This window comes from Pan troglodytes, chromosome 22, assembly GCF_028858775.2.
Source record: "Pan troglodytes isolate AG18354 chromosome 22, NHGRI_mPanTro3-v2.0_pri, whole genome shotgun sequence".
NCBI classification, from domain to species: domain Eukaryota; kingdom Metazoa; phylum Chordata; class Mammalia; order Primates; family Hominidae; genus Pan; species Pan troglodytes.
Window position 1 is genome coordinate 2,790,144 of NC_072420.2, and position 17,048 is coordinate 2,807,191.

At 43.7% G+C, this 17,048-nt stretch overlaps 1 pseudogene; it reads right to left on the minus strand.

Annotated features, from left to right (window-relative positions):
* Nucleotides 1–1,924: 1,924 nt before the first annotated feature.
* Nucleotides 1,925–5,438, minus strand: LOC129138296 (endogenous retrovirus group K member 8 Gag polyprotein-like; annotated as a pseudogene).
* Nucleotides 5,439–17,048: the final 11,610 nt, after the last annotated feature.

Consider the following 17,048-nt stretch of genomic DNA (forward strand, 5'->3'; position numbering starts at 1 on the left):
ACCTTCCCTATTTCCCATGTCTTATTTTTATTATCTTTCCACCAAATCAGTTTTCCTTCATGTGGGCTGTTCTTTTTACCAGTAAGATGTTGTTCTGCAGAAGTAGTAGTCTGATTTCTATAAATGTTTTAAAAATTAAAAGTATAGAGTGCTAGATTAAGTTGCATCTGAGGAGTGGTACACTCCTTACTGTCTCCCCCTTCTTTTTGCTTAACTAATTGAGTTTTGAGTGTTCTATTAGTTCTTTCAACTATGGCCTGTCCTTGGGAATTATAAGGAATTTCTGTTGTATGTGAAATTTTCCATTGACTTGAGAATTTTTGGAAAGCTTTACTACAATATCCTGGTCCATTGTCAGTTTTGATTTTTTCTGGAACTCCCATTACAGTACAACAAGACAATAAATGTTTTTTAACATGGGAAGTACTTTCTCCTGTTTGGCAACTTGCCCATATGAAATTTGAATAAGTTTCAACTGTTACATGAACATATGATAATCTTCCAAATGAAGGTACATGTGTGACATCCATTTGCCATAATGCATTAGGACACTGACCGCTGGGATTAACTCCTGCCTCTTGAGTGGGCAGGTGTAAGACTTGACACTGGGTGCAATGTTGTACAATATCTTTTGCCTGTTTCCATGTGACATCAAATTTGTTTTTTAATCCTGCTGCATTTACATGAGTCAAAGCATGAAGTTCTTGTGCTTTTATGAATGCAGATGATACCAGTAAGTCAGCTTGTTCATTTGCTTTAGTCAAAGGCCCTGATAAATTAGTGTGTGCTCGAATATGAGTAATATAAAATGGGAAATTTCTTTTTCTTACAGTTTGTTGTAATAAATTGAATAGCTGGTTTAACTGATCGTCCATGCTATATTTAATTAGAGCTGTCTCAACATCCCTTGTAGCCTGTACTACATATGCAGAATCTGATATAATATTGATAGGTTGATCAGAATCTTGGAACACTGATTCCAACCATCTCTGCTCTTTGAGCCGATTGAAATGGAGTTGTGATTACTCTTTCTTTTGGCCCTGTGTAAGCTGCTTTTCCATTGCTGGAACCATCAGTAAATACTGTTAGAGCATTTTCTAAAGGTTCACATCTGGTAATTTTAGGTAGAATCCAAGTAGTTAATTTTAAAAAATTGGAAGATTTTTGTTTTCGGGTAATGATTATCAATAATTTCCACAAAATTAGCAAGTTCAATTTGCCATGCACCAGAATTGATAAAAGCTTGTCTAATTTGTTTCTTGGTTAAAGGGACAACTATTTTGTCTGGGTCATTTCCACATAATTTTATTATTCGTAATCTTGTCTGACCAATTAATGTAGCTATTTGATCCAAATACAATTTAAAAGTCTTAACTGTACTGTGAGGAAGGAATGACCACTCCACAAGATCAGTATTTTGAACAATGATGCTTGTTGGAGAATGTGCAGTAGCAAAAATCAAAAGTTGGAGTGGGGCTAAGGGATCTATTCTATTTATTTGCACTGACTGAAATTTTTCTTCCACTAATTTAATTTCTTTTGTTGCCTCTGGGGTTAACATTCTTTTACTATTTAAGTCTGAGTCTCCTCTTAAGATAGAGAACAAATTTGACATGGCATAAGTAGGAATGCCTAGAGTTGGCCGAATCCAATTAATATCTCCTAGCAATTTTTGAAAATCATTTAGTGTTTTTAATGTGTCTTTTCTTATTTCTATTTTTTATGGCTTAATTTTTCTATTTTCTATCTGCATCCCTAAATAATGAAAAGGAGTAGAGGTTTGGATATTATCAGATGCTATTGCCAGTCCTGCGTTGGCAACCTCTGCTTGTAGAAATGTATAACAGTCAATTAATTTATCTCTTGTTTCTGCAGCACATAAAATATCATCAAAATAATGAATGATATAACAGTCTGAAAACTTGTCTCTAACTGGTTGAAGAGCTCGACCTACAAAAGTCTGACAAACAGTTGGACTATTAAGCATTCCCTGAGGTAACACTTCCCACTGAAACCTGGTGGCTGGTTCTTTATTATTTATGGCTGGTATAGTAAAGGCAAATTTTTCGCAATCCTGCTCTGCCGGAGGGATGGTAAAAAAGCAATCCTTTAGATCAATTATAATTAAAGGCCAGTCTTTTGGGATCATGGCCGGAGAGGGCAACCCGGGTTGGAGAGGCCCCATGGGTTGAATTACGGCGTTTATGGCCCTTAAGTCAGTTAACATACGCCATTTGCCAGATTTCTTCTGAATTACAAACACAGGAGAATTCCAAGGCGAGAATGCAGGCTCAATATGTCCCTTTTCTAATTGTTCATTTGCTAATAAATGTAAAGTCTCCAGTTTTTGTTTTGGTAGCAGCCACTGATTCACCCACACCGGTTTTTCTCTTTTCCAAGTTAATGCTATGGGTTTAGGAGGCTCTACAGTGGCCGCCCCTAAAAAGGATACCCTAATTCCTTCTCTTTCTTGATTTATTTTAGCCTCAACTGGAACTTTAATGCCATCTTCATTTTATTCCTAGTCCCTTTCCTGGTATATATCCCATCTTGGTCATGATTTTTTGACTCGTGGGGCTATATAATGGAGTGGGCATAGTGATTTCCACACCCCATTGTTGTAATAAGTCTCGACCCCACAGATTAAGAGGAATTGAAGTAATCATTGGCTGAACAGTACTTTCTGGATTATCTGGCCCTAAACAATGTAAAATCTCAGTACTTTGATACACTTCTGAGGCTGTGCCTACGCCGACAAGTCCTGTAACAGCCTTTTGTTTAGGCCATTTTTTTGGCCAGTGATTTAAAGCAATGATAGAGACATCTGCTCCAGTGTCTACTAACCCTTCAAACTGTTTTCCTTGAATAATGGCCTTACACACAGGTCTGTTTTCTGAGACCTGACTTGCCCAATATGCAGCCTTTCCTGTCAGATCAGTGCTTCCAAACACTCCTGTTCTTTTTATTTCACTATTTCCAACCTTAATATAAGGCAGGAGTAATAATTGAGCAATCCTGTATCCTGGACTGGCATTCCAAGGAATTGAAGAGCTAATAACCAATTGAATTTCGCCTTTATAGTCTGAATCAACCACACCAGTATGAATTTGAACTCCCTTTAGGTTTAGACTTGATCTTCCCAAGATTAGTCCTACAGTCCCCTCAGGCAGTGGGCCACATACCCCTGTGGGGATTTTTTGTTTGGGGGTTCCCCTGGAAGCAGAGAGACTGCTTGTATAGTACATAAATCTACTTCTGCACTGCAGCTTGTGGCAGGGGAAAATTGTTGTATTGTGGTAACTGGCTTATTCCTTGAAACACTTGGGACAGTGGGGGTTGTTGTCCCTGAAAACCCTGAGGAACAAATGGCTGAATAGGGAATGCCCCAGTTTGTTGTGGGGCCTGAGGCTGGCCCCTTTGCTATTTTCCTGACAATGGTTGCCTATTTTTATCAAATTTAGAACGGCATTGACTAGCCCAATGTTTTCCTTTTTTACATCTTGGACATAAGTCAGGTGGCTCTCTACCTGTTGTTGTAGTAGCTTGAATAGTTATATTCTGTTTATTTAAGACTGGGCAATTCTTTTTTAAATGACCAATTTGACCACAATTATAACATTTCCCTCCAAGTATTCTAACTTGCCCTCCTAAAACAACTCCTGTTATTGCTTGAGCCATAAGCATAGCTTTATGCATACCTCCTCCGATTCCATCACAGGCTTTTACATATTCTGAGATTACATCTGATCCTGCGGGAAACTTTCCTTTCAATGGCTTAATGGCCGACTGACACTCAGGATTGGCATTTTCGTATACCATCAACTCCACTATGACCTTAAGGGCTTTTTCATTGGAAATTGACTTTTGAGCAACATCTTGGAGCCTTGCCACAAAATCAGGGTAGGGCTCTTTTGAAACTTGTCTTACTGTATTAAATGAGGGGCAGGCACTTCCTGGGTCTTGGATTTTTTCCCAGGCTTTAAGGCAGATAGCTCTAACTTGCTCAATGTCCTCATTTTGCATTAATGCTTGTTGACTAATAGTGCTCCAATTTTGACCTGTTCCTAATAGTTGATCTGCATCTATGTTAACTGGAGGATTGGCAGATCTATTTCTTCGGACCTGTTCTTGTGCACCATCAATCCACCAAGTCTTAAATTGCAAAAAATTGAGACGGTGAGAGACGATTTTGCCAGAATCTCCCAATCATAAGGAATGGGTCTATGTCCATGAGCAACGGAATCTAATAATGTCCTCATATAAGGGGAGTTGGGTCCATACTGTTTACTCCCTCTTTCATGTCTTTTAGCATTTTTATCGAGAAAGACTTGTATCTGGCCTCAACTGTGAGAGGCTCTCCCTCTTGGGCTCCTTCTCCAGGTGGCATCGGTTCTAACATTACTGGGAATTGCCATGCCTCAGTATCTCCTTCCTTTCTTGATTTATCAATAATTTCATGTAATTCACTACCCTGTCTACTAGGTGGTGCCATAGGATTAAGTCTCCTAGTGGGCGGCTGAGGGTATGGTGCCCTGCACTGTGGTGCTGGGGGCATTCCTGGATATCCATACTGACTTTCTGGGGGTGGCCGATACTGAAGTTCGGCCAGCGGCCAGTATTGATAAGCTACTGGCAGTTGGGTCTTATTTTCTCTAACCTGCGTTTGAGGTTGTAATGTTACGGGCACCTGACCTGCTGGAAGAGGACTTGGCCCTCGTGGTTTACACTCTGATGGCCCCACTAATTCTGGACCTTTTCCTTCTAATTTTAACGTTTTAGGATATATCACCTCCTGTAATTGATTATAGTCAACATTTTGCGTTGACTGAGCCATTACCGGCTCTGCTACATATTCGCAATGTAAACTTTCCGTTTCTTTCTGGGATTTTTTTCCTTGTCTTTTCTTTACAATCTATTACACAGCTTCCAGGGGCATCAGAAACTGAAACGCTATCTTATTCCGTTTGAAATGGTTCTAAAGCTGCTTTAATAGTGGCCCAATCATTCCATACTCTAAGTGGAATGATATTACTCTTCCTTCCTGCTTGTTTTAGTTCCTTGCCAATTCTTTTCCAATCTTTTAGATCTAAAGTTCCTTATTCTGGAAACCATGGGCAAAATTTTTCTATTATTTGAAATAGCTTGATTAGATTTTTTGTAGATACTCTAACTCCCCCTCTTTTTAAAATAATTTTAATAAAGCTGAGATAAGAGGCATATTTACTTTTAGTTTTACTTTTAGTTTGCCACATTATCACCCTAACTTCTTCCGAGTGCACAAGCTTACCGTAAGTCTGACTGTAGACGCACTTGGGATCTCTCTTCGACTTGTCCTCAATGACCACGCTCGAGCGTAACTTCACCCTAGAGAAAAGCCTCCACGTTGGGCACCAGATGAAGGGGTGGGTTGCCCTTCCACACCTGTGGGTGTTTCTCATTAGGTGGAACGAGAGACTTGGAAAATAAAAAGACACAGAGACAAAGTATAGAGAAAGAAATAAGGGGACCCAGGGAACCAGCGTTCAGCATATGGAGGATCCCGCCAGCCTCTGAGTTCCCTTAGTATTTATTGATCATTTGTGGGTGTTTCTCCGAGGGGGGGATGTTTCAGGGTCATAAGACAATAGTGGGGAGAGGGTCAGCAGAGAAACACGTGAACAAAGGTCTTTGCATCATAGACAAGGTAAAGAATCAAGTGCTGTGCTTTTAGATATGCATACACAGAAACATCTCAATGCTTTACAAAGCAGTATTGCTGCCCGCATGTCCCACCTCCAGCCCTAAGGCGGTTTTTCCCTATCTCAGTAGATGGAACGTACAATCGGGTTTTATACCCAGCCATTCCATTGCCCAGGGACGGGCAGGAGACAGATGCCTTCCTCTTGTCTCAACTGCAAGAGGCATGCCTTCCCTTATACTAATCCTCCTCAGCACAGACCATTTACGGGTGTCAGGCTGGGGGACGATCAGGTCTTTCCCTTCCCACGAGGCCATATTTCAAACTATCCCATGGGGAGAAACCTTGGACAATACCTGGCTTTCCTAGGCAGAGGTCCCTGCGGCCTTCCGCAGATTTTGTGTCCCTGGGTACTTGAGATTAGGGAGTAGTGATGACTCTTAAGGAGCATGCTGCCTTCAAGCATCTGTTTAAAAAGCACATCTTGCACAACACTTAGTCCATTTAACCCTGAGTTTGACACAGCACATATTTCAGAGAGCACGGGGTTGGGGGTAAGGTCATAGATTAACAGAACCTCAAGGCAGAAGAATTTTTCTTAGTACAGAACAAAATGGAGTCTCCTATGTCTACTTCTTTCTACACAGACACAGTAACAATCTGATCTCTCTTGCTTTTCCCCACAGAATTCCAGAGCATTGCAACGAGGGTCTGAATGTTTGCATGAAACATATGATTCCAGGACACTAGTGCTGTTGTTTCAATGTTTGTCCCACACATATGATTCGAAAACACTACTGCTGGGGTCTGAGTATTTGTCCCTCACATAGGGTTCCAGAACACTGCTACGAGGGTCTGAATGATTGTCCCTCACATAGGATTCCAGAACACTACCGCTGGGGTCAAAATGTTTTTCTGTCACAAAGGATTCCAGAACACTGCTACGAGAGTCTGCATGTTCGTTTCTCACGAGGTATTCCAGAACACTCCTGCTGTCGTCTGAATGTCCCTCACACAGGATTCCAGAATACTACTACGAGTGTCTGAATATTTGTCCCTCAAAGAGAATTCCAGAACACTGCTACGAGGTTCGGAATGATTGTCCATCACATAGGATTCCAGAACACTGCTGCTGGGCTCTTATGTTTGTCTCTCACTTAGGATACCAGAACACTTCTGCTATTGTCTGAAAGTTTGTCCTTCACATAGAGTACCAGAACACTGCTACGACGGTCTGAATGTTCGTACCACACTTGGGATTCCAGAACACTCCTGCTGGAGTCTAAATGTTTGTCCCTCACATAGGATTCCAGAACACTGCTACGTGGATCTCAATGTTTGTTCCTCACAGTAGTTTCCACATCACTCTTGCTGTGGTCTGAATATTTGTCGATCACGTTGGATTCCAGAACACTGCTACGAGGGTCTGTATGTTTGTCCCTCACATAGGATTCCAAAACACTCCTGCTGTGTTCTGAATGTGTGTCCAACACATAGGATTCCAGAGCAATCCTACTCTGGTCTGAATGTTTGTCTATTACATAGTTTTCCAGAACTCTGCTGCTTGGTTCCGAGTGTTTATTCCTCACATAGGATTCCAGAACACTGCTACTAGGTTCTGAATGTTTCTCCCTCACATAGGATTCCAGAACACTCCTGTGGTGGTCTGAATGTTTGTCCGTCACATTGGATTCCAGAACACCGCTACGAGGGTCTGAATGTTTGTCTCTCACACAGAATTCCAGAACACTGCTACGAGGGTCTGAATGATTGTCCCTCACATAGGATTCCAGAACACTCCTGCTGTGGTCTGAAAGTTTGTCCCTCACATAGCATTCAAGAATACTGCTGCTGGGTTTTGAGTGTTTGTCCCTCACATAGGATTCCAGAACACTGTTACCATTGTCTGAATGTTTGTCCCTCGCATAGGATTCCAGAACACTGCTGCTGGGGTCTAAAAGTTTGTCTGTCACGTAGGATTCCAGAACACTGCTACGACTGTCTAAACGTTTGTTCCTCACAGAGGATTCCAGAACACTACTGCTGTTGTCTGAATGTCCCTCACAAAGGATTTCAGAACACTGCTACGAGGGTCTGAGTGTTTTTCCCTCACACAGAATTCCAGAACACTGCTATGAGGGACTGAATGATTCTCCCACACACAGAATTCCAGAACACTGTTACGAATTTCTGAATGATTATCACTCACATAGGATTGGAGAACACTGCTTCTGGGGTCTCAATCTTTGTCTCTCACATAGGATTCTGGAACACTTCCGCTGGGGTATACATGTATGTCCATCACATGGGATTCTAGAACACTGCTGCTGGGATCTGAGTGTTTCTCACTCACATAGAACTCCAGATCACTGTGAAGAATGTTGGAATGTTTGTCCATAATATAGGATGTCAGAACAATCCCGCAGTTGTTTGAATGTTTTTCCCTCACATAGGATTGCAGAAAACTGTCCCTGGGGTCCGAATGTTTGGCCCACATATAGGTTTCCAGAACACTGCTAGGATTGTCTGAATTTTTGTCCCTCACTTAGGATTCCAGAACAATGCTACGAGTGTCTGAATGATTGTCCCTCACATAGGATTCCAGGACACTGCTGCTGTGATCTAAATGTTTGCCCATCACATAGGATTCCAGAAGACCATTACGAGGGTATGAATGTTTCTTCCTCACAGGGGATTGCAGAACACTCCTGCTGTGGTCTGAATGTTTGTTCCTCACATAGGATTCCTGAACACTTCTATGAGGGTCTGAATGTTTGTCCCTCACGTAGGATACCAGAACACTACTGCTGTGGTCTGAATGTTTGCCCTCACATAGAATTCCAGTACACTGCGACGAGGGTCTGTATGATTTTCCGAAACATAGGATTCCAGAACACTCCCGCTGTTGTTTGAATGATTGTCCCTCACATAGGATTCCAGAACACTGCTGCTGTTGTCTAAATGTTTGTCAGTCACATAGGATTCCAGAACACTGCTACGAGGGTCTGAATGTTTGTTCCTCACCGGGCATTCCACAACAATCCTGCTGTTGTCTGAATGTTTTTTCCTCACACAGGATTCCAGAATAATGACACGAGGGTATGAACGTTTGTCCCTGACCCAGAATCCAGAACACTGCTATGAGGATCTGAATGATTGTCCCTCACATAGGATTCCAGAACACTGCTGCTGGGGTCTGAATGTGTGTCCCTCACATAGGATTCCAGAACACTGCTACGAGGTTCTGAAACTTTGTCAATCACACAGAATTCCAGAACACTGCTATGAGGGTCTGAATGATTGTCCCTCACATAGGATTCCAGAACACAGCTGCTGCGGTCTGAATGTTTCTCCCTCATGTAGGATTCCAGAGCACTGCCACGATTCTCTCAATGTTTGTCCCTCACATAGGATTCCAGAACACTGCTATGAGGGTCTGAATATTTGTCCCTCACATAGGATTACAGAACACTACTGCTGTGGTCTCAATGTTTGTCCCTCACATGGGATTCCTGAACAATGTTAACAGGGTCTGAAAGATTTTTCCTCACATCGGACTCCAGAACAATCCTGCTGTGGTCTGAATGTTTGTCCCTCACACAGGATTCCAGAACACTGCTGCAAGCGTCTGAATGTTTGTCCCTCACTCATAATTCCAGAACACTGCTAAGAGGGCCTGAATGATTGTCCCTCACATAGGATGCCAAAACACTGCTGCTGGAGTCTGAATGTTTGTCTCTCACATAGGATTCCAGAACACTGCTGCTGGGGTCTACATGTATGACAGTCATGTAGGATTCCAGAACACTTCTACGATTGTCGGACTGGTTGTCCCTCACGTGGGATTCCGGAACACTGCTATGAGTTTCTGAATGTTTGTCTCTCACATAGGATTCCAGAACACTGCTACCGTGGCCTGAATGTTTTCCCCTCACATAGGATTCCAGAACACACATTCGAGGGTCTCAATGTTTGTTCCTCACACAGAATCCCAGAACACTGCTACGAGAGTCTGAATGATTTTCCCTCACATAGTTTTCCATAACAATGCTGTCTTGGTCTGAATGTTTGTCCCTCACATAGGATTCCAGAACACTGCTGCTGGGGTATACATGTGTGTCTGTCACATAGGATTCCGGAGCACTGCTGCTGGGTTCTGAGTCTTTCTCCCTCACATAGAACTCCAGAGCACTGCGACGAGGTTCTGAAAGTTTGTTTGCAATAAAGGATTCCAGAACACTCCCGCTGTTGTTTCAATGTTTGTAACTCACATAGGATTCCGGAATACTTCTGCTGAGGTCTAAATGTTTGTCCGTCACTTAGGATTCCAGAACACTGCTACAAGGGTCTGAAGGTTTGTCCCTCACACAGAATTCCAGAACACTGCTACGATGGTCTGAATGATTGTCCCTCACATGGGACTCCAGAACACTGCTGCTGGGTTCTGAATGTTTGTCCCTCACATAGGATTCCATAACACGGCTTCAGGGTTCTACAGGTATGTCCGTCTCATGGTATTCCAGAACAATGCTGCAGGATTCTGAGTGTTCCTCCCTCACAAAGAATTCCAGAAGACAGCAACGAGGATCTGAATGTTTGTCCATAACATAGGATTCCAGAAGACTCCCGCTGTTGTTTGAATGTTTGTCCCTCACATAGGATTCCAGAACACTGCTGCTTGAGTCTGAAAGTTTTTCCTTCACACAGGATTCCAGTACACTGTTATGATTGTCTGAATGTTTGTCACTCCATAGGATTCCAGAACACTGCAACGAGGGTCTGAAAGTTTGTCCCTCACTGTGGATTCAAGAACACTCTGCTGTGGTCTGAACGTTTGTCCCTCACTTAGGATACAGAACAGTGATACGAGGGTCTGAATATTCGTCCCTCTCTTAGGACTCTAGAACACTGCTACGATTGTCTGAAAGTTTGTCCCTCACTTAGGATCCAGAACAGCGATATGAGGTTCTGAATGTTTGTCCCTCACATAGGATTCCAGAACACTCCTGTTGTGGTCTGAATGTCTGTCCTCTGTCCCTCTCATAGGGTTGCAGAACACTGTTTCTAGATTGTCAGTGTTTGTCCCTCACATAGGATTCTGGAACACTGCTACAAGGGTCTGAATATTTGTCACACACATAGGATTCCAAAACACTGCTGCCGGGGTCTCAGTGTTTGTCCCTCACACAGGATTCCAGAACACTGCTGCTGGGGTCTACATGTATGGCTGTCACTTAGAATTCCAGATCACTGCTGCTGGGTTCTGAATGTATCTCCCTCACATAGTATTCCGGAACACTGCGACGAGAGTCTGAATGTTTCTCCATAAAGTAGTATTCCGGAACACTCTCGCTGTGGTTTGAACATTTGTCCTTCACATAGAATTCCAGAACACTGCCACGAGGTTCTGAATGTTTGTTCCTTACTGGGGATTCCAGAACACTCCTCTTGTGTAGTGAATATTTATCCATCACACAGGATTCCAGAACACTCCTATGAGGGTCTCAACGTTGGTCCCTCTCATATGGTTCCAGAACACTGCTAGTAGGTTCTCAGTGTTTGTCCCAAACCTAGGATTCCAGAACACTGCTGCTGGCGTCTAAATGTTTGTCCATCACATAGGATTCCAGAACACTGCTATGAGGGTTTGAATGATTGTCCCTCACGTAGGATTCCAGAACACTGCTGCTGGGGTCTACAGGTATGTCCATCACATAGGATTCCAGAACACTGATACGAGGTTCTGAATATTTGCTCCTCACAGGGGATTCCAGAAACCTCATGCTGTGTTCTGAATGTTTGTCCCTCACGTAGGATTCCAGAACATTGCTGCTGGGGTCTACAGGTACGTCCATCACATAGGATTCCAGAACACTGATACGAGGTTCTGAATATTTGCTCCTCACAGGGGATTCCAGAAACCTCATGCTGTGTTCTGAATGTTTGTCCCTCACGTAGGATTCCAGAACATTGCTGCTGGGGTCTACAGGTACGTCCATCACATAGGATTCCAGAACACTGATACGAGGTTCTGAATATTTGCTCCTCACAGGGGATTCCAGAAACCTCCTGCTGTGTTCTGAATGTTTGTCCCTCACACAGGATTCCAGAACACAGCTACAAGGGTCAGAATGTTTGTCCCTCACACAGAATTCCAGAACACTGCTATAATGGTTTGAATGATTGTCCCTCACATGGGACTCCAGAACGCTGTTGCTGGGTTCTGAATGTTTGTCCCTCACGTAGGATTCCAGAAGATGGCTGCAGGGCTCTACATGTCTGTCTGTCACATGGGATTCCAGAACAATGCTGCAGGATTCTGAGTCTTCCTCCCTCACATAGAACTCCAGAAGACTGCGACGAGGGTCTGAATGTTTGTCCGTAACATAGGATTGCAGAAGACTCCCGCTGTTGTTTGAATGTTTGTTTCTCACATAGAATTCCAGAACACTGCTGCTTGAGTCTGAAGGTTTTTCCTTCACACAGGATTCCAGAACACTGTTACGATTGTCTGAATGTTTGTCACTCTGTAGGATTCCAGAACACTGCAAAGAAGGTCTGAAAGTTTGTCCCTCACTGTGGATTCCAGAACACTCTGCTGTGGTCTGAATATTTATCCCTCACTTCGGATCCAGAACAGTGATACGATGGTCTGAATTTTCGTCCCTCACTTAGGATTCCCCAACACTGCTACGATTGTCTGAATGATTGTCCCTCACATAGGATTCCAGAACACTCCTGCTGTGGTCTGAAGGTCTGTCCCTCACATAGGGTTGCAGAACACTGCTGCTAGATTCTCAGTGTTTGTCCCTCACATAGGATTCCGGAACACTGCTACAAGGGTCTGAATATTTGTCACACACATAAGATTCCAAAACACTGCTGCTAGGGTCTGAATGTTTGTCCCTCACATAGGATTCCAGAACACTGCTGCTGGGGTCTACATGTATGGCTGTCACATAGGATTCCAGATCACTGCTGCTGGGTTCTGTATGTTTCTCCCTCACATAGAATTCCAGAACACTGCGACGAGGGTCATAATGTTTCTCTGTAACGTAGCATCCCAGAACACTCTTGCTGTTGTTTGAATGTTTGTCCCTCACATAGGATTCCAGTGCACTGCTACTGGGGACGGAGTTTTTGTCCCTCCCATAGGATTCCAGAACACTGCTACGATTGTCTGAATGTTTGTCCCTCATATAGGATTCCAGAACAATCCTCTACAAGTGTCTGGATGTTTGTCCCTCACAGAGGATTCCAGAACACTATTATGATTGTCTGAATGTTTGTCACTCACATAGGATTCCAGAGCAGTGCTACGAGGTTCTGAATGTTTTTCCCTAACTTAGGATTCCTGAATACTGCAACGAGGGTCTGAATGTTTGTCTGTAACATAGGATTACGGAAAACTACCCCTGTTGTTTGAATGTTTGTCCCTCACATTGGATTCCAGAACACTGCAACTAGGGTCTGAATGTTTGTCCCTCACATAGGATTCCAAAACACTCCTGCCATGCTCTGAGTGTTTATCCCTTACACAGGATTCCAGAACAATCTTGCTGTGGTCTGAAAGTTTTTCCCTCACATAGGGTTCCAGAACACTGCTGCTGGGTTCTGAGTGTTTTTCCCTCACATAGGATTTCATAACACTACTGGAAGGGTCTGAATGTTTGTCCCTCACATAGCATTCCAGAACACTGCTGTTGGGGTCTAAGTGTTTGTCCGTCACATAGGATTCCAGAACACTGCCACGAGGTTCTGAATGTTTGCTCCTTACAGGGGATTCCAGAACAATCCTGTTGTGTTGTCAATGTTTGTCCCTCACACAGGATTCCAGAACACTGCTGTGAGGATCTGAATTTCTGTCCCTCACACAGAATTCCAGAACACTGCTATGAGGGTCTGAATGATTTTCCCTCACATAGCATTCCAGACACCGCTGCTGAGGTCTGAATGTTTGTCCCTCACATAGGATTACAGAACCCTGCCCCTGGGTTCTGAGTGTTTCTCCCTCGCATAGAATTCCGGAAGACTGCGACGAGGGTCTCAACGTTTGTTCCTCTCATAGGGTCCCAGAACACTGCTGGGAGGTTCTCAGTGTTTGTCCCAAATCTAGGATTCCAGAACACTGCTGCTGGTGTCTAAATGTTTGTCCGTCACAGAGGATTCCAGAATACTGATACGAGGTTCTGAATATTTGCTCCTCACAGGGGATTCCAGAAACCTCCTGCTGTGTTCTGAATGTTTGTCCCTCACACAGGATTCCAGAGCACGGCCATGAGAGTCTGAACGTTTGTCCCTCACACAGAATTCCAGAACACTGCTACGATGGTTTGAATGATTGTCCCTCACATGGGACTCCAGAACACTGATGCTGGGTTCTGAATGTTTGTCCCTCTCATAGGATTCCAGAACACGGCTGCATGGGTCTAATTTATGTCCGTCACATGGGATTTCAGAACAATGCTGCAGGATTCTGAGTCTTCCTCCCTCACCTAGAATTCCAGAAGACTGCGACGAGGGTCTGAATGTTGGTTCGTAACATAGGATTCCAGAAGACTCCCGCTGTTGTTTGAATGTTCGTCCCTCACATAGGATTCCAGAACACTGCTGTTTGAGTCTGAATGTTTTTTCCTCACACAGGATTCCAGAACACTGCTATGATTGAATGTTTGTCACTCCGTAGGATTCCAGAACACTGCTGTTTGAGTCTGAATGTTTTTTCCTCACACAGGATTCCAGAACACTGCTATGATTGAATGTTTGTCACTCCGTAGGATTCCAGAACACTGCAAAGAGGGTCTGAAAGTTTGTCCCTCACTGTGGATTACAGAACACTCTGTTGTGGTCTGAAAGTTTGTCCCTCACTTAGGATCCAGATCAGTGATACGAGGGTCTGAATGTTCATCCCTCACGTAGGATACCCCAACACCACTACGATTGTCTGAATGTTTGTCCCTCACATAGGATTCCAGAACACTCCTGCTGTGGTCTGAAGGTCTGTCCCTCACATAGGATTGCCGAACACTGCTGCTAGATTGCCAGTGTTTGTCCCTCACGTAGGATTCCGGAACACTGTTACAAGGGTCTAAATATTTGTCAGACACATAGGATTCCAAAACACTGCTGCTGGATTCTTCATGTTTGTCCCTCACATAGGATTCCAGAACACTGTTGCTGGGGTCTACATGTATGGCTGTCACATAGGATTCCAGATCACTGCTGCTGGGTTCTGTATGTTTCTCCCTCACATAGAATTCCAGAACACTGCGACGAGGGTCTCAATGTTTCTCCGTAACATAGCATTCCAGAACACTCTCGCTGCTGTTCGAATCTTTGTCCCTCACGTAGGATTCCAGAACACTGCTACTGGGGTCTGAGTGTTTGTCCCTCCCATAGGATTCCAGAACACTGCTACGATTGTCTGAATGTTTGTCCCTCATATAGGATTCCAGAACACTGCTACGATTGTCTGGATGTTTGTGCCTCACATAGGATTCCAGAACACTGCTCCTGGGGTCTGAATGTTTGTCACTCACACAGGACTCCAGATGAGTGCTACGAGGGTCTGAATGATTTTCCCTAACATAGGATTCCTGAACAATGCAACGAGGGTCTGAACGTTTGTCTGTAACATAGGATTAGGGAGCACTACTTGTGTTGTTTGAATGTTTGTCCCTCACATTGGATTCCAGAACACTGCAACTAGGGTCTGAATGTTTGTCCCTCACATAGGATTCCAAAACACTCCTGCCGTGCTCTGAGTGTTTAACCCTCACATAGGATTCCAGAACAAACCTGCTGTGGTCTGAAAGTTTCTCCCTCACATACGGTTCCAGAACACTGCTGCTGGGTTCTGAGCATTTTTCCCTCACATAGGATTTCATAACACTACCGAGAGTGTCTGAATGTTTGTCCATCACATAGCATTCCTGAACACTGCTGCTAGGGTCTAAGTATTTGTCTGTGACATAGGATTCCATAACACTGCCACGAGGTTCTGAATGTTTGTTCCTTAAAGGGGATTCCAGAACACTCCTGTTGCGTTGTGAATGTTTGTCCCTCACACAGGATTCCAGAACACTGCTATGAGGATCTGAATTTTGGTCCCTCACACAGAATTCCAGAACACTGCTATGAGGGTCTGAATGATTTTCCCTCAAGTAGCATTCCAGAACACTGCTGCTGAGGTCTGAATGTTCGTACCTCACATAGGATTCCAGAACACGGCTTCAAGGCTCTACATGTATGTCCGTCACATGGGATTCCAGAACAATGCTGCAGGATTCTGAGTGTTCCTCCCTCACATAGAATTCCAGAAGACTGTGACGAGGGTCTGAATGTTTGTTCATAACATAGGATTCCAGAAGACTCCCGCTGTTGTTTGAATGTTTGTCCCTCACATAGGATTCCAGAACACTGCTCCGACTTTCTGAATGGTTATCCCTCACATAGAATTCCAGAACACTGCGTTGAAGGTCTGAAAATTTATATGTAACATAGGATTCCAGAAAACTCCCACTGTTGTTTGAATGTTTGACCATCACATAGGATTCCAGAACACTGCTAGGAGGTTCTGTATGTTTGTCCCTCACATAGCATTCCAGAACACTAATGCTGTGTTCTGAGAGTTTCTCCCTGATGTAGGATTAACAGAACAATCCTGCTGTGGTCTGAATCTTTGTACCTCCTATAGGATTCCAGAACACTGCCACGAGGTTCTGAATGTTTCTACGTCACATTGGATTCCAGCACACCGCTGTTGGGGTCTTAATGTTTGCACCTCACATAGGTTTCCAAAACACTCCTATGAGGTTCCCAATGTTTGTTTCCCACAGGGCTTTCCAGAAGAGTCCTGCTGTGGTCTGAAAGTATGTCCCTCAAAAAGGATTCCAGAACATTCCTACGAGTGTCTTAATGTGTGTCCCTCACACAGAGTTGAAGAACACTGCTACGAGGGTCTGAATGTTTGTCCCTCACATAAGATTCCAGAAAACTGCTGCTGGGGTCTGAATGTTTGTCCCACACATAGAATTCCAGAACACTGCTGCTGGGTTCTGAGTGTTTCTCCCCCACATAGAATTCTGAAACCCTGCGACAAGGGTCTGAATGTTTGTCCATAGCATAGGATTCTAGAACACTCCCGCTGTTGTTTGAATGTTTGTTCCTCATATAGGATTCCAGAACACTGCGGCTGGGGTGATAGTGTATGTCCCTCACATAGGATTTCAGAACACTGCTACGATTGTCTGAATGTTTGTCCCTCACATAGGATTCCAGAACACTGCTATGAGAGTCTGAATGTTTGACCCTCACAGGGGTTTCCAGAACACTGTTGCTGTGGTCTGAATGTTTCTCCCTCACATAGGAT